We start from the raw sequence: 18730 nt of genomic DNA on the forward strand, positions 1-18730 counted from the left end.
TTTATGTAGAAACTCCATTACGATGTTTATGAGCTCAGTTTCTTCATCCTTAGAAGCTGTGGTTTTCAGGTCTTGTAGGACATCGGTTAATATGTTCTCCAACTGCACAGCAGATTTCGGGGCTTGTAAGCCACTTCCCCAGTTATCTGTGTCAGGCCTCTTAATAACCGAAAGGCAGATCATACTCTCACGTTTTCTTAGATATCTTAGGAACCGCTTTGCATGCTCCCTTTTTATCTCAGCCTGATTCCTCTTTATTTTTGTAATAAATCTCCTCTTCATGTGAGCTGGTCACTTGTTCTGATCAGAGCTGATCGTGAGATTGGAACAGGCTGCCTATCTTCTCCAGAACCCTGTGAGCTTCTTGAGGGCAGGAACCACAACTTGCTCATCATTGCAAAAGACATTTGATGATGGATGGATGAATGAATGGATGGATCTGGCAGCAACTGAGTAACTGAGCTGGAAATGCTACGGTTGTGCTACATGTTGACAGAGAATCATACTGCCAGGTAGAACAGAGTAGCCGATATCTGCAGGAAATAATTGCTCAAGGGTAGATTTGATTTGATTTTTCAATCAGGCCAAGATTCCTTCAGTTTTGTATAGTGAATATATTGTGCCCTTTTTTTTTTCGTTTTTCTTTTTTAAATGTTTTCCACATTCTCCCGGATGATCCTGGTATTGTGCCCTTAAGATGGGAAAAAGCAGGTCTCCTTTCACAGACTGTAAAATCCACGAATGCAGGGATCTTGCTTTCTCATTCCCTCCTGTCTCTTGATGGAAGTGCCCAGAGCCTGCACTTACTCAAAATTATTTTTTGAAGTAAAGAATGGCATAATCTGGTTATTTTTTCTTTAATTTTTTTTATCCAGACAATATTTATTATATGATTGTTTGGTAGAGATCGTGGGAGCATTCTTTAACTGTATGTAGGCTTTCAGTCAACATTTACTATACAAATACTCTGTTGTTTGGATTCCAATTTACTGAGATTTATGCGACTTTGAAGGCAGTTTATCAAAGAGCTGTTTCCAAAGATATTTAAATGTGTTGTAGGGGTCATACTGTAACTAGGAAACCTCTCTGAAGATGCACATATCAGGATTCAGGGGTTTATTATTTCATAGATACACTTCATGGAAGTTAGGAAGACAGGCCATAGCTACCAGAAAAGCTGTGTGATATCATCCTTGCTTTCAAATTTTAAAAGCAGGAGGAGGCTAGAGTGACTTTCACAAGGTTAAAAAAAAAAAAAAAAAAAATTAAAGCTGGGCCCAGTGGCTCACCCCTGTCATCCCAGCAATTTGGGAAGCTGAGACGGGCAGATCACTTGAGGTCAGGAGTTCAAGACCAGCCTGGCCAACATGGTGAATCTCTAATAAAAATACAAAAATTAGCTGAATGTGGTGGCAGGTGCCTGTAGTTCCAGCTACTCAGGAGACTGAGGCAGGAGAACTGCTTGAACCCAGGAGGTGGAAGTTGCAGTGAGTCAAAATCACACCACTGCACTCCAGCCTGGACATCACAGCAAGACTCCATCTCAAAAAATAATAATAATAAGTGCTAGATTTGAGTCTAGATGTGTCTGCCTTCAAAGACCATGTTCTTTCTATTCATGGCAGAGATCAAGATTCATCCTCCTTTTTTTTTTTTTTTTTTTTTTTAAAGACGGGGTTTCTCCATGATGGCCAGGCTGGTCTTGAACTCCTGACCTCAGGTGATCCACCCACCTCGGCCTCCCAAAGTGCTAGGATTACAGGCGTGAGCCACCGTGCCCGGCCTCCATTCTCCTCTTTTGTCATAGTAATAACATTCCAAATTTTTACCTAGGCATATAATCACTCAGAATAAAGGTGACACATCTCAGCCTCCTTTATAGTTAGGCATGGCCATGTAATGAAATTCCAGGTATGAGAGGAGGTCATCTATTGTGGCTGCTAGGAAACCTTTCTGAGAGGTGGTTGCCATGCACCTATGAACTTTGCTTTCTCCCTTTCTTCTTCCTGCTGGCAGGAGCAATGGTAGCCACTTTGGGCAATGAGGTAAAAGCCATATTGAGTATAGAAAATGCCTGATCCCCTGAAAACTGTGGAGCTGCCATACTTGCCCTGAAATATCTGCCTCTAAGCTACATTTATATGGGTTAAAAAAAAAGACACACTTTTGAACCAATGTTTTGGGATGATTTTGCATCCCAACATATTTGCATACAACACAGACCCTTCCAATCTGTCATCATTTTGAAGACAGAAGTCCTAAAACTACTATTAATAACAATTTCACCTAAGAAAATCTTGGGGGAATCAGTTTGCATAGGATAATACTCATAAATATATAGCCTGTTCAAAGAGAAAACATAACGGAATTCTTTCTGAAGGAAATGGTGCTGAGTTCTGTTTTTTTGGTAAATGCTAAGATTCAGTCCTCACCAAAATCAAATTTTGACTTCACCTTGCTCAACATGCGTACCCAAAGCAATAAACGAAGGAGGGAATGTGGGGAAGAGAGGGCAAGAGAAAGGCCCTACCAACTTCTCCATAAGCACAGTGTGTGTATTACCTCCCAAAAACACCATTAAGAAATATCAGGATTGGGCCAGGTATGGTGGCTCACACCTGTAATCCCTTGGGAGGCTCAGGTGGGCAGATCACTTGAGGTCAGGAGTTAGAGACCAGCGTGGCCAATATGGTGAAACTCCGTCCTACTAAAAATAAAAAAATTAGCCGGTCATGGTGGTGCACACCTGTAGTCCCTACTACTCAGGAGCCTGAGGCATGAGAATCACTTGAGCCTGAGAAGCAGAGGCTGCAGTGAGCCAAGATAGCGCCATTGCACTCCAGACTGGGTGACAGAGCAAGACTCCATCTCAAATATATATGTATATAACATATATATCAGAATTGAAGCCAAGGAAGTAGTTTTAGATTATAAATGTATTGAGGATGCAAAGAAAACAGCATCTCTTAGGAACATTATTTGACGTGATATATTTATATGGTGTTTAATTAAAACTATTTCCTCCTCTTGCACTTTCAAGAGACTTTACTAAAAATATTCTTATGTCCATTTTAGTCAAAGAAAATGTTATACTGGGGAATTTTTAAAGACTATCTTGGAAAAACAACAAAAGAAAAGCTGAGGCTTACAGCCTACTTCATTCAGAATCCTAAAAAAGTACCCTACGTGGCATTTAGAAAGTTGAGATAAAATGCTATAATAGAAATGAATGGTTCCTGCTGAAATGCTTTAAAGGAAGGCACCAACTTCATTATTATTATTTTGTGTTAAGTTTTAAAGATTATTTTTACATTATAATGTTGTGATATAGAAAGCATCACTCTAAAATATAAAAATAATATTTAACTTTAAAGTGTCCTCATTTTAAAAATTAAAAGATTCATAAAAGTCAGTAACTATCTACTTTAAGATCTCTATTTGTTTCTTAAGCATGGTTCTTTCAGAAATTTCTAATTAGTGATGACCTTCAAATAGGTCACTTTGACTTAATCTCAAATATTTTCTCTTATAATACTTGACTTGTTCATTTTCAATTTAACTTTGGAAAAGAAAAGTAATTTTTCTTTTTTACAGCAGAGAACAAGTAGAAACTGTCTAAGGGCCTATGTATCTCAAGAGGTTCCTAAGCCACGTATCCTAGGGTTAAGTCTAAATATAAGATCACATTTCTAGTTGTTCAATCAATTTTGGACATAATGACTCTTGAGAAGTCATGCTGCATTTTAGACAACCATCCTTTTTTTCTACACTTAAAATTGGTGAATTTTATGTGATTTATACCTACCTCAAAAATACAAAAAAAAATGTAATTCATGTGTCTTTTGTTCAACACTCTGAATCTCTTGATTTCCAGGACTATATATCATTAATGCCTGTCACAGTCCCCAAAACATGATAAATATTTAATGAAGAAAGAAAGAAGTAAATGAATGAATGAACAATGGCATGGAACTCAATGTCCTATGAAACTCAACAGACACCATAAAGAATGCTCTACAAACCCTATGTTTGCCTTAAATCCTGAAAATGCTTCTATACCAGGATCAATGAGGTTGGTTGGTTGGTTGGTTTGAGATGGAGTCTCACTCTGTCGCCCAAGCTGGAGTGCAATGGTGCAATCTCGGATCACTGCAACCTTGCATTCCAGGTTCAAGCAACTCTCCTGTCTCAGCTTCCCAAGCAGCTGGACTTACATAAACTCAACACCATGCCCAGCAAAGTTTTGTATTTTTAGTAGAGACTGGGTTTCACCATGTCGGCCAGGCTGGTCTCAAACTCCTGACCTCAGGTGATCTGCCTGACTTGGCCTCCCAAAATGCTGGGATTACAGGCATGAGCCACCGTGCCCAGCCAGGATCACTGAGGTTCTTGAAGGACCTTTGGAACTTCATAGACAAGTGTCTTTTTTGTTAGTTGTGTTTTTATTTTTTAACTTTTATTTTAGGTTCAGGGATACCCGTAAAGGTTTGTTAGATAGATAAACACATGTCATAGGGTTTGTGGTACAGATTGCTTCATCACCCAGGTATTAAGCCTAGGACACAATAGTTATTTTTTTCTGCTCCTCTCCCATCTCCCACCCTCCACCCTCAAGTAGACCTGTGTCTGTTGCCTGCTTATTTGTGTTCATGAATTCTCATCATTTACCTCCCACTTATAAGTGAGAACATGCAGTGTTTGGTTTTTGTTCATGTATTAGTTTGCTGAACATAATAGCCTCCAGCTCCATCCAAATTCCCACAAAAGACACTATCTCTTATTTTATTCCATGGTGTATATAGAGCATAGTTTTTGCTCTAAAACACGTTAAATAAATGTTACAAGAACTGGGTCAGGCGCGTTGGCTCATGCCTGTAATCCCAGCACTTTGGGAAGCCGAGGTGGGCTGATCACTTGAGGTCAGGAGTTGGAGACTGTCCTGGCCAACGTGGCAAAACCCCATCACTACTAAAAATACAAAAATTGGCTGAGTGTGGTGGTGTGCCCCTGTAATCCCAGCCACTCAGGAGGCTCAGGCAGGAGAATCGCTTGAACCCGGGAGGCGGAGGTTGCAGTGAGCCGAGATCACACCACTGCACTGCAGCCTGGGCAAGAGAGTAAGACTCTGTCTCAAAGAAAAAAGAAGAAAAGAAGTGAAACCATAGTTTGACACTGTGGTTTAAGGTCAAGTTATACTCTCCAGTTTACCTGACACAACAGTTTCAAGTCAAAGCATCAGATAAAACAAATTTGAATTGTGAGCCATAATTGGGTGAACCCAAAAGGTTTTGCTTACATATGTACACCAAGACAAAGGGATGAAGAAGTAATGTCCTCTCTAGGTCGCAGTGTGTTTTTCACGTGTGTTATTTCCATGAGAAGGCTTCATCCTAAAGGCATTTCTCTGAGCTCTACTGTTATTTTTTGTGTGCTGTTTCAGGGCAAAATAACCAATCTGCCAGCCCTTAAATGGCTTGGAAATTACTGAAGAACCTAACACAAAAAGCAAAAGTCACCTTTCAAAGAATGATTTTCTTGCACACCTACTTCACCAGCTACCACTGGCAATAAGTGTTCTTATCCTCTTTTGGCAAAGACAGTAAAACCTTCCTATGTCTTAGATACAAACTATATTTCTTTACTTGCTATGTTTTAGTCATTACTTATGTAAGTATGTTTTCATTGTTCAATTGATATATTTTTTTATCTTTGCGCATTGTGAGGATTTATGGCTTGTGAGGGATAGCATCATAATTTTTTCCACTAAAACAAATGGAAATTTTTCTTCATTTAATGGCTTTTTACTTAGCAACAGGGTTTTTTGGAATGAATTAAAATCACTAAACAAAAGCTGGTTACATAGATCCTTCTCCATGCAGAAATAGGCTAACAGATAGTCTTTCTTTTTTTGTTGTTGTTTTTGTTTTGGAAAGAGAGTCTCACTTTGTCACCAGGCTGGAATGCAGTGGCGTGACCTCAGCTCACTGCAACCTCTGCCTCCCGGGTTCAAGCGATTCTCCTACCTCAGCCTTCCAAGTAGCTGGGAATATAGGTACATGCCACCACACCCAGCTAATTTTTATATTTTTAGTAGAGACAGGGTTTCACCATGTTGGCCAGGATAGTCTCGATCTCTCGACCTCGTGATCCACCTGCCTTGGTCTCCCACAGTGATGGGATTACAGGCATCAGCCACCGCGTAAAGATTCCAGCCTAGTCTTTCTTTCTTACTTAATCTCTGTTACTTCCTTGCCACGTTTTAGACAGAGTCTTAATATGGCCACCAAGATGTTCTGTTCCTCTGGTGTACATGGCCTGTGTAATCCTTGGTACTGTGAACATGATGGGTTTTACCCCCATGAATAGGTGATGACCTTAAAATAGGGAGATAAAGAGATTGCAACTAACCTTATCACAAGAGTCTTTCTAAACAGAGTTTTCTCTGGATGGTTGTAGAAAAAAAAAGTCAGAGAGATTCAAAGCATGAGACAGATTGAATTTGTGCAAAGTTCTCAATTGCTAAGATGGAGGAACCACATGGTCAGAACCTAGGAGTAGACTGTAGAAGTCAAGAATAATTCACGGGCTGGACACAGTGCACAGTGGCTCACATCTGTAATCCCAGCACTTTGGGAGGCCAAGATGGGCAGATTGCTTGAGCTCAGGAGTTTGAGATCTGCCTGGGCAACAGGGTGAAACCCCATCTCTACAAAAAATTTCAAAATTAGCCAGGGGTGGTGGCATGCACCTGTAGTCCCAGCTACTTGAGAGGGCTGAGGCAGAAGAATGACTTGAATCTGGGAATTTGAAGCTACAGTGAGCTGTGTTTGTGCCACTGCATTCAAGCCTAGGCATCAAAGCAAGAGCATGTTTCAAAAAAAAAAGGTCCCTGTCCAGCAACAGACAACAGGAACCTCAGCTTTACACAAGCAAATGCAAATGCACTCTGCCAAATACTCACGGGAATTGGAAATGCACCTTCCCCAGTTGAATCTCCAGATTAGGATACAGCCCAACAGACACCCTGATACCTTGATTTCAGCCTTGTCATGTCATTAGCAGAGAACCCAGCCTCGCCCTATGCCAGCTTCTGACCTGTAGAACTGTGAGCAAATAGTGTTGCTCTCAACTGCTAAGTTTATGGTAATTTGTTTGACAGCAATCAAAAGCTAATATACCCCGTATTAGCCAGGATAAATCAGGTTATAGTTTTTAAAAAGTATTTATTTTAGAAACTACAGAATCTCAGAATCATAAAATTACCAAGGTTTTTTTCTCACTCATACTAGCATCTAATGGGGGTCATCAGAAGGGCTCCACTTAAAATAGTCACTCAGGGACCCGTGATGCAGGAGGCTTACGTGATTTTAGGATGTATGTCTGTGATTGCCAGAGGAAGCAGAGCTAGAAGTTTTATGCCAGCAGTTAAATATGCAAGCCTGGGAGGGACACACATCCCTTCTGCTCACTGGCACACAAGACCTGAGCTAGTCCATGGCCCTGCCTGGTGATAAGGGAGCTAAAAAGTGCAATCCATTTGTGTGCATAGGAAAACAGAACAGGATAACCATGAACGATATTAGTTTCCACCACCGCTTCTCTCCTTTGTCTCCTCACTTCCAGATTTTGGCAGATTCTGCGCAGTACCAGGCATATGGGGCTGGATTGGAACACACACTCATTCGAGGTATCAGACTAGTGGTGTACAGGGTTGATGAATCAAGCCTGCAGGCATATGCAGTGAAGACTACACACTGTAAATGTTTTAATTTGTTGCCAACATTTAAAATATCAGAACGTTTCCTATAAAAGCCAGGATCTAGGGTTTCTCTCAAAACATTTGGAAGATCTTGCAGTGATCTGTTTCAAGAAGGAGGTGAAACTATTAATATATAGATTAATCTATAACATTTCCTAAAGAATATTGGGATGGTTGGTGGGTTTGTATTTTGAGTTTTGAGACAGGGTCTCGCTATGTTGCCCTGGCTGCTCTCGAACTCCTGGGCTCAAGCGATCCTTCCACCCTGGCCTCTCAAGTGCTGGGAGTACAGGTATGAGCCCCTGCACCTGGCCTAAAGAGACTTGTTATATGAGAAAAAAATCGAATAAAAAATTTTTGTTCAGGTGCGGTGGCTCACGCCTGTAATCCCAGCACTTTGGGAGGTCGAGGTGGGTAGATCACAAGGTCAGGCGGTCAAGACCAGCCTGACCAAGATGATGAAACCCTGTCTCTACCAAAAATACAAAAATTAGCCAGGTGTGGTGGCATGTACCTCTAATCCCAGCTGCTCAGGAGGCTGAGGCAGAGAATTACTTGAACCCAGGAGGTGGAGGTTGCAGTGAGCTGAGATTACACCACTGCACTCCAGCCTGGGTAACAGAGCGAGACTCCGTCTCAAAAAAAAAAAATTATAGTTTGTTCCGACATATGAACACATTTTAAAAGATCAAAAGATCTAGAAGAATATATATACCAAACTATAAATCATAGGTACTGATTGGGAATGAAGTGAGTTGGGAGGATTCCACAGCACCCCGAAATTTAAATGAAGGATATTATCTGGCTAGGATAACTCACCAAGTTTGGGTGCCACCTTAATAGAGATGAGAACAAGCTTCATGCCTTAAATTGAGAAAAAGTCTTACTATTACACCATTTATTTTTAAGGATGTTGATTTTCTTAAATGTAGCAGAATAAAATTTCAATTCACTAGGGCCTTCACGTAAACATTTTTATGAATTCTACACTTAAGAAAAGGACAGACAACAAAAGAACAACATAGACAGGAGTTTTTTAAAACTTCAGGGTATAGCTGGGCATGGTGGCTTATGCCTATAATTCCAGCACTTTAGGAAGCTGAGGTAGGTGAATCACCTGAGGTCAGGAGTTCAAGACCAGCCTGGTCAATATGGTGAAACCCTGTCTCTACTAAAAATACAAAAATGATCCGGGTGTGGTGGTGGGTGCCTGTAATCGCAGCTACTCAGGAGGCTGAGGCATGAGAATCACTTGAACCCCGGAGGCAGAGGCTGCAGTGATCATACCACTGTACTCCAGCCTGGGGGACAGAATGAAACTCTGTCTCAAACAAACAAAAAAAAGACTTCAGGGTATCTTATAAGTCAATACAAATCCACATTGACTTGTATTTCTACCTGTTTAATACTAAGTCCAACTGGTAGCAGTCATTAGATTGATCTGCAGATGTTGAAAAAGCATAAATCATCAAAGACAGATTTGACGTCTGTTTCAATCTATTGTGGACGGCTATGGCTAGGTCTGCCCAGCAGCCCTTCCGTCTTCTGGAATTACTAGGAATTATGATTACCACCCTCCTTTCTTTTTTTCCTTTTCTTTTCTTTTTTTTTTTTTTTTTGATGCGGAGTTTCACTTTGTCACCCAGGCCGGAGTGCAGTGGCAGGATCTGAACTCACTGCAATCTCTGCCTCCTGGTTCAAGCCTCCCAAGCAGCTGGAATTACAGGTGCCCACCACCATGACCAGCTGATTTTTCTATTTTTAGTAGAGACGGGGTTTCACCATATTGGCCAGGCTGATCTTGAACTCCTGACCTAAAGTAATCTGCCTGCCTCGGCCTCCCAAAATGCTGTGATTACAGGTGTGAGTCCCCACGCCCAGCCACCCATCCTCCTTCCTAACACTTCAATTTCCTTTTGGAAATCTACCCTTCTCCTATTGCATCCAGAATTGCTGATTGGTAAATCTAGGGGTATGCTCCTATAGGAGACAGAATAATGATTGCCCCCACCAAAGATGTTCACGTCCTAATCCATGGTTGCTAATCATCTCACCTTAAAACAGGATCTGTGGTTGGTGGTTGCTACAGCAGTGTCATCATGAGGGTTCTTAAAAGTACAAAAGTCCCGGCACAGTGGCTCACACCTATAATCCAAGCACTTTGGGAGGCTGAGGCAGGTGGTTCGCTTGAGCTCAAGAGTTCAAGACTAGCCTGGGCAACATGGTGAAACCCTTCCTCTACCAAAAATACAAAAAAAAAAAAAAAAATTAGCTGTGCATGGTGGTATGTACCTGTAGTCCCAGCTACTAAAGAGGCTGAGGTGGGAGGATGGATGGCTTGAGCCCAAAGGGTGGAGGTTGCAGTGAGCTGAGATCATACCACTGCACGCCAGCCTGGGTGACAAAGTGAGACTCCATTGCCAAAAAAAAAATAGAGAGAGAGGCAAAAAATGAGAATCACAGGGAGATAAGAGAAACGGAAGAACCAGACTCAGAGAGGGATGCAACTCTTGTTGTTAGCTTTGAAGATGTAAGAAAGCATGTAAGACCCAAGGAAAGCAGGCAGTCTCCAGAAACAGAGAAAGGCAAGGAAATGAATTCTCCTCTATAACCTCCAGGTGGGAGCACATCCTGGCCAGTACTTTGATTTCAGCTCAGTGTCAGACTTCTGGCCTCCAGAATCAGAAAATAATAGATTTGCGTGACATTTAGCCAGTCAATTTCCAGTCATGTGTTACAGAGGCAATAGGAAGCTGATACATGAATACTCACTTCTGCTGTTGGAGAAGCTGGGCTCGGATTTCTGCCTGGTCATGCCTCTTGTCACCCTCAAATGGAACCTCGGTAGCATCTCTGCTCTGCTCTTCTCCCAGTTTGACTCAACCTTTTCCCTTTGCATGACTTTCAAGAATCCCACTAATAAAAGTAACCTTTCGTTGCAGTTGGTTGGATTTGGACCTATCACTTGCAGTTAACAGTCCTGATTCCAACTGGAGCACGATGGCTCATGCCTGTAATGCCAGCACTTTGGGAGGCTGAGGCGGGAAGATCACTTGAGGCTGGGATTTTGAGACCAGCCTGGCCAATATGGTGAAACCCCATCTCTACTAAAAATACAAAAATTAGCCGGGTGTGGTGGCGCACCCCTGTAATCCCAACTACTCAGGAGGATGAGACACAAGAATTGCTTGAACCCAGGAGGCAGAGGTTGCAGTGAGCCGAGATCACCACTGCCCACCAGCCTGGGCAACAGAGTGAGATGCCATCTCAAAAAAAAAAAAAAGATTCCTAATTTTATTTGCTAAATCAAGCAGAGGACCATTTGTCAATAGATTTTGTATTTGCAAGGACTGAAATAAAAAGAATTGTAGTGTTCGTTAACTCTTAGTTAACCAGTTCATGACAGTAAGTAGAAGTGCCTATGAGTAGTCAAGATTCAGGTTTTTTATGATTTCTTTGTACCATTATTTCACTGAAAAATAGAATAAGAACAGGAGAGTAGGCCGGGCACGGTGGCTCACGCCTGTAATCCCAGCTCTTTGGGAGGCCGAGGCGTGTGGATCACGAGGTCAAGAGATCGAGACCATCCCGGTCAACATGGTGAAACTCCGTCTCTACTAAAAATACAAAAAATTAGCTGGCATGGTGGTGCGTGCCTGTAATCCCAGCTACTCAGGAGGCTGAGGCAGGAGAATTGCCTGAACCCAGGAGGCAGAGGTTGCAGTGAGCCGAGATCGCGCCATTGCACTCCAGCCTGGGTAACAAGAGCGAAACTCCATCTCAAAAAAAAAAAAAAAAAAAGAACAGGAGAGTAGGGTAGGTAAGTGCCTGGGCTCTGGAGTCAAGCGGATCAGAGTTCGAATCCCATCTTCTCTGCTCACCAGCTGTGTGTGTGACCTTCAACCTGTGGCATATTGGAAAGCAACATCCATTCACAAGGTCACCAGTCTTCCACGTGGTGTTTTGATCTTCTTCTTCTTGTTTCTTTTTCTTTTTTTTCTTTCTTTTTTTTTTTTTTTTGAGACAGAGTCTCATTCTGTTGCCCAGACTGGAGTGCAGTGGAGCAATCTTGGCTCACTGCAGCTTCCGTCTCCCGGGTTCAAGCAATTCTTCCACCTCAGCCTCCTGAGTAGCTGGAATTACAGGCACACACCACCACACTCAGCTAATTTTTGTATTTTTAGTGGAGATGGGGTTGGCCAAGGTGGTCTTGAACTCCTGACCTCAAATGATCCTCCTGCCTCAAGTGCTGGGATTATAGGCATGAGCCACTGCGCTTGGCCTGATCTCCTTGTTTCTGACTACTGTCTCTTGTTCTTCAGTTTGTTTTCGAAGTGTTTATCTATTTCTCCCTGCCCCTCCGTAAGAATGGAAACGTGTTAACGTTCTTTATGCGCACTTTTCTCACCTGTGGTATGGACAGTGGCACACAGGTTTTAAAGACGGAATGAGATAATATGCACAAATAAATTATACGGGTGCTGGCACCTAGCAAGAGTACTCAATAAATGCTAATTAACAAAATAAAATCAAGAACAAATGAGCCTCTTTGAGCCTTGGGTTCCTTTTTCCTAAGAGAATATTGGTATCTTTCTCATATATATGCTGGTAGGACTTTAAAAGATGGAGTATTGGCTGAGTGCAGTGGCTCATGCCTGTAATCCCAGCATTTTGGGAGGCTAAGGTGGGCAGATTGCCTGAGGTAAGGAGTTCAAGACCAGCCTGGTCAACATGGCGGAACCCCATCTCTACTAAAAACACAAAAATTAGCCGGACGTGGTAGGTGCCTATAATTCCAGCTACTCAGGAGGCTGAGCCAGGAGAATCTCTTAAACCTGGAAGGCAGATGTTGCAGTGAGCAGAGATCATGCCACTGTACTCTAGCCTGGGTGAAAAAGTGAGACTCTGTCCCATCCAAAAAAAGGATGAAGTATTTTAAGTGCTTGCCCGGCACACAAATTTTGGTTTCCTCAGCCTTCCTCTTCTGGGACGTAAATGTGGCAGCATCAGCATGAACTGGTTCTTTTCTTCCCTCTGGTCCAACAGCATCCTCAACAGCTTGGCCAGCATGGTGAAACCCCATCTCTATTAAAAATAATCTCTTTCAGACATTAAGACAAGATGTGAGGTCTGTACAGGATGTGAGGTCTGAAGTTTTTTGCCAAATACGTAATCACATTGTCTTGGTTAATCCTGTCTTCATTTGAAGAACGAGAGGCAATCACTTCCTGATTTTCCAGAAAAGTCATTCTTTGGACCTGTTCTATTCCTGCAGTCCCCAAAAAGTCAATCACTTGGCGGATGCTTCCGGATGAACTACTTCTCCAACTCTGGGACTTTAAGTTCTCTGCTTTTCAATCACTGTTTTGCTAAAATTTCTTATAAGCATTGACTAAGAATTTGAGGGCAAGATCATTTAAAAGAAAAAAAGAGGCTGGGCACAGTGGCTCACCCTTATAATCCCAGCACTTTGGTAGGCCAAGGCGGGAGGATCACTTGAGGTCAGGAGTTTAAGACCAGCTGGGCCAGCATGGTAAAACCCCATCTCTATTAAAAATACAAAAATTAACTGGGCATAGTAGTGGGCGCATGTAGTCCCAGCTGCTCAGGAGACTGAGGCGTAAGAATCGCTTGAACCTGGGAGGTGGATGTTGCAGTGAGCCAAGATCACACCGTTTGCACTCTAGCCTGGGAGACAGAGCAAGACCCTGTCTCAAAAAAAACAAAAAAAGATTCCCCATTGAGACATATGATAAACTAACACACAGTTTATCTGGGTTACTGTCATCTTTATTAGCATGTAAGCTATTCAAGTATATAAAATGTATCTCAATTCTACAATTACATCATTGAGGGGAAATTTAAACATTTTTCATGGTACATGAATTGAAAGTGATTTTAAAATAGTTTTGTCAGGGAAAACATTATTTTTGGTTTACTTATATATATATTTTACTGTGTATTAAAATCTGGTAGAATCCCCTTTTCACTTTGCCAATTGGACTTACGTCATTATTGGTCATTCAAGTGCGCAAAGAAAATATGATTTGAAAACTCAGGCAAACTGGGTGTTGGTCTTGTATCCTGTTGAAGGAAACAAATTGAAATAGAAAAAAAAATCTGGTAGAAAATTATTAACTCTAAATGTGGAATAATATTGAATTAACTCAGAATATATATATATATAAAATCAGCTGAAGGAAATATTTTGCTATGAATGATATGTTCCATAGCAAAGTTAGAGGAATCATAAATCCAAATCTAATACATTCAAGCATTAACCTTACTTTACCTCTAATGAGTTTTATGATCTGTGGCTTATTTTTGTTTTTGTTTTTAGTTATTAGTTGTTATTATTAGTTATTATTTTGTTATTACCTGACACATAATAATGATATATATTTATGGGGTATAGTGTAATGTTTCAATATATATATGCATTGTGTAAAAATTAAATCAGGGTATTGACCATGTCAGTCACCTCATATATTTATCATTTCTTTGTGGTGAGTACATTCAAAATTCTCTCTTCTAGCTATTTTGAAATATATAATACAATACTGTTGGCCAGGCACAGTGACTCATGCCTGTAATACCAGCACTTTGGGAGGCCAAGCTAGGCAGATCACCTGAGGTCAGGAATTCAAGACCAGCCTGGCCAACATGGTGAAACCTCAGCTGTACTAAAAATACAAACCTTAGCTGGATGTCAGGGTACGTGCCTGTAATCCCAGCTACTCTGGAGGTTGAGGCAGGAGAATCACTGGAACCCAGGAGATAGAGGTTGCAGTGAGCTGAGATTGTGCCACTGCACTCCAGCCTGGGCAACAGAGCGAGACTCCATCTCAAACAACAACAACAAAAACAACATTGTTAACCATCGTCACCCTATTGTGCAGTAGAACACAAGAACTTACTCCTCCTATCTAACTGCAACTTTGTACCTGTTGACCAATCTCTCCCTATTCTCCTCTTCACCAACTTCCCCAGCCTCTGGTATACACTATTCTACTCTCCACTTCTATGAGATCAACTTCTTTCGATTCCACATGGGAGGGAGATTATGTGGTATTTGTCTTTCTGTGCATGGTTTATTTCATTTAACATAATGTCCTCCAGGTTCATGCAGGTTGCTGCAATGACAGAATTTCCTCCTTTTTAATGACTAAATAGTACTCCACTGCGTATATATATTCTTTATCCACTCATCTGTTAATGGACACTTAGATTGATTTCATACCTTGCCTATTGTGAATACTGCTGCAATAAACATGGGAGTGCACATGTGTCTTTGACATATTGATTTCATTCCCCTTGGAAATATACCCAGTAGTGGGATTGCTGGATCACATGGTAGTTCCACTCTTAGTTCTTTGAGGAACCTCCATACTGTTGTCCATAAAGGCTGTACTTATTTACATTACCACCGTGTATGAGGGTTCCCCTTTCCGCATATGTATGCCAGCATGTTATTTTTTGTCATTTTGATAGTAACCATTTTACCTGGGCTAAGATGATATCTCATTGTAGTTCTGATTTGCATTTCCCTGATGATTAGTGATGTTGAGCATTTTTCATATACCTGTTGGTCTTTTATATGTCTTCTTTGAGAAATGTCTATTCAAGTCTTTTGCTTATTTTTAATTGGATTGTTTGGGGTTTTGTTCTAAGTTGTTTGTGTTACTTATATATTCTGGATATTAACCCCTGGTCAGATACATAGTTTGCAAATATTTTCTCCCATTCTGAAGGTTGTCTTTTCACTCTGTTGATTGTTTTCTTTGCTGAGAAGAAGCTTTCTAGCTCTAAATAATTACCTTTTTTTTTTCTGTTTTTGCTTTTGTTGCCTGTGCTTTTCAGGTCTTATGCAAAAAAAAAAAAGAAAAAAAAATTTGCATGGACCAATGTCAAGAAGCGTTTCTCTATGTTATCTTCTAGTAGTTTCATCATTTTATTATTTCAGGTCTTAAGTTTAAGTCTTTAATCCATTTTGAGTTTATTTATTTTTGTATATGGTGATAGATAGGTATCCAGTTTCATTCTTCCATGTAGGGAGATCCAGTTTTCCCAGCATCATTTACTGAAGAGTATGTTCTTGGCAAAATTGTCAAAAATCAGCTGGTTGTAAGTGTGCAGATCTATTTCTGTGTTCTCTATGCTGTTCCATTGGTCTATGTGTCTATTAGTATGCCAGTACCATGTTGTTTTGGTTACTATAGCTTTGTAATATATTTTGAAGCTAGGTTGTATGAGGACCCCAACTCGGTTCTTTTTGCTCAAGACTCCTTTAGCTATACAGGATGTTCTGTGGTGCCATATAAATTTTTGAGTTGTTTTTTCTATTTCTGTGAATAATGTCATTGGAATTTTGATAGGGATTGTATTGAATATGTAAATTGCTTTGGGTTATATGAATATTTTAACAATATTAATTCTTCCAAGCCATGCATACAGGATATCTTTCCATTTATTTGTGTCTTCAATTTCTTTCATCAATGTTTTACATTTCATGTCTTTGGTTAAATTTATTCCTAAGCATTTTATTTTGTAGCTATTATAAATGGGATTGGTTTCTTGATTTCTTTTTCAGATCATTCACTATTAATGTGTAGAAATGTTAAGCCCAAAGTTAATAGGAGGAAAGAAATAATAAAGATCAGAACAGAAAAAGAGGCTTAATGGACAGCTGTGGTGGCTCACACCAATAATCCCAGCACTTTGGGAGGCCAAGGCAGGTAGGTTGCTTGAGCCCAGGAGTTCAAGACCAGGCTGGGCAACATTATGAAACCCCATCTCTACTAAAAATACAAAAATTAGTAAGGCATGGTGGTGCACACCTGTAGTCCCAGCTACTCAGGACACTGAGGCAGGAGGATTTTTTGAACCCAGGAGGCAGAAGATGGAGTGAACTGTGATTGTGCTACAGCACTCCAGCCTGGGTAACAGAGCAAGACCCTGTCTCAAAACAAACAAACAACAAGGAAAACAACAACAAAATAATCAACTCAAAAGTCCCAAATCTTACCATCTAAATCAAGCTTGGGTGCAACTCTGGGTATGGTGAATCCTGAGGCAAAAATCTTCATCTGTGGAAATGTGACAGTATAAAACAAGTTACCTGATTCCAAAATTCAGTGACAGGACAGATACAGGAGAGCCATTCCTATTCCTAGAGAGAGAAAATGGAAAGAATAAGGGAGTCACTTGCCCCAAGTGAGTTTAAAACTCAGACAAAGCCAGGCATGGTGGCTCACATCTGTAATCCCAGCACTTTGGGAGGCCAAGGTGGGTAGATCATCTGAGGTCAGGAGTTCAAGACCAGCCTGGTCCACGTGGCAAAACCCCGTCTTCACTAAAAATACAAAAATTCGCCAGGTTTGGTGGTGCATGACTGTAATCCCAGCTACTTGGGAGGCTGAAGCAGGAGAATCACTTGAACCTGGAAGGCAGTGCGTGGCTGCAGTGAGCTGAGATCGCACCCCTGCACTCCAGTCTGGGCGACAGAGCAAGATTCTTTCTAAAAAAAATTTTAAAAATAAAAAACCTCAGCAAGACAAATTTTTATTAGGTCTCAAGTCCTGAAAATAATCCTCAAAGGGCTGATGATCTGCCTTCAGAGGCTACAGAAGCCCTGCAAGTCTTAGGGATGTACTAAGAGTCATTCTTCCTTTTTCCTGGAGGAAACACATTTGAAGCTCAGTACCTTTATGAGCTCATATACTGCCTGTGACATTTTGGAAATCCAACAGCTTCACTTTGTTTCATTCTGCCTCTGTCCCTTTCAGTTTGGAGTGACAGTAATTGTGTCTTCAATTTCTAGGTCTCCTGTGCAACTCAAAGAGCCCACACCATCAAGTAAGATAGTTCTCCACATATCCTTACTGGATATCCCCATCTCTATTCCTGGCTTCTGCTAGGATAGCTGATTGTTGCCATTAGTCAAATATTCAGCCTCTTTAGGAACAAGAGACAGCAGTCAGAAACAAGGAGATCAGGCCATGCGTGGTGGCTCACACCTGTAATCCCAGCACTTTGGGAGGCTGAGGTGGGTGGATCACTTGAAGTCAGGAGTTTGAGACCAGCCTGAGCTACATGGTGAAACCCCATCACTACTAAGAAATACAAAAATTAGCTGGGTGTGGTGGCATGCACCTGTAGTCCTAGCTACTCTGGAGGCTGAGGCATGAGAATAACTTGAACCTGGGAGGTAGAGGTTGCAGTCAGCCAAAATCACACCACTGCACTACACCCTGGGTGACGGAGAGAGACTCTGTCTCAAAAAAAAAAAAAAAAAAGAAAAGAAATTCAACCTCTTTAGCAAATGGTTTTCCAGCGATTCTATGGGAATTCTCTCCAGAATGTGTTTTATCATCTTTTGAAGTATAGATAGACTGGGATTATTTCAAATCACCAAGTTCTGTCTCCTTCTTGCTTAATAGGTTTTTCCTTGATTTAACTCTTTTCTCTTGCATTTTACTGTAAATGCAAGGAGAAGTCAAGTCACACCTTCAATGCTTTGCTTGGAAATCTCCTCTGCTAAACATGCAGATTCACTACTCGCAAGTTCTACTTTCCACAAAATAGTAGAACACAATTCAGTCACATTTCCTGGCACTTTATAACAACAACCTTTCCTCCTCTGTGCAATAATTATTTTTGTTTCCTCGTTTTCTTCTTTTTTTATTTTTATTTATTTATTTTTTAGTTTCCCCATTTCCTGCTGAGGCCATTTATTTTTTAGTTTCCCCATTTCCTGCTGAGGCCTCAAGAGAAGCACCTTTCATTATCATATCTCTATAACAGACTGTTTGTGACAATATATGTATTCTCTAAAACAATAGCAGTTTTCTTTACCAACCTCTTCCCTTCCCTTTGAGTTCTCATCAGTACATCTCCTTTAACGTCCATATTTCTACCAATAATCTCTTCAAGGCAATGTAGGCTTCTTCTATCAATGCCTCAGAATTCTTT

The 18730-nt window shown here is 40.9% G+C and overlaps 1 non-coding gene across 1 annotated transcript; it reads left to right on the forward strand.

Moving 5' to 3' along the window:
• Positions 1-13735: 13735 nt before the first annotated feature.
• LOC135269150 (small nucleolar RNA SNORA27) lies at positions 13736-13861 on the forward strand. The gene has a single exon (XR_010337455.1). It is a non-coding gene; the product is annotated as a small nucleolar RNA SNORA27 (small nucleolar RNA).
• Positions 13862-18730: the final 4869 nt, after the last annotated feature.

This window comes from Aotus nancymaae, unplaced genomic scaffold, assembly GCF_030222135.1.
Source record: "Aotus nancymaae isolate 86718 unplaced genomic scaffold, 86718_ANA_hifiasm-v0.15.2.pri h1tg000049l, whole genome shotgun sequence".
NCBI lineage: Eukaryota > Metazoa > Chordata > Mammalia > Primates > Aotidae > Aotus > Aotus nancymaae.